Source organism: Sminthopsis crassicaudata, chromosome 1 (genome assembly GCF_048593235.1).
Source record: "Sminthopsis crassicaudata isolate SCR6 chromosome 1, ASM4859323v1, whole genome shotgun sequence".
NCBI classification, from domain to species: domain Eukaryota; kingdom Metazoa; phylum Chordata; class Mammalia; order Dasyuromorphia; family Dasyuridae; genus Sminthopsis; species Sminthopsis crassicaudata.
In genome coordinates, this window is record NC_133617.1 from 583,695,281 (window position 1) to 583,695,619 (window position 339).

Sequence of the window (339 nt, forward strand, 5' to 3'; positions counted from 1 at the left end):
TGTATAAGTTTAATAGTATAGAGTCGGGATTGTTAGTGAAGAATAAAAATAGGATTAAGCATCATTCTATTGTCTGATGTCTTTTTTTTCCTTCAAAGATAGATTTTTCCTACCTAAACCATTCCCATTTAACCTGTAATACATAACTGAAATTGTCATTCTTCCCCTTTTGATCTTTATTAAGTAGGAGCAGGCCAATAACTTGGAGAGTTTAAGCTAGAAAGCTTTACCTGTATGTGTATATGTGTATATGTGTATGTGTATATACACACACACATACACCTTTAGAAATGCCCAAGATCCATAATATGAAAATCTATCACCATGGAAACAGATATT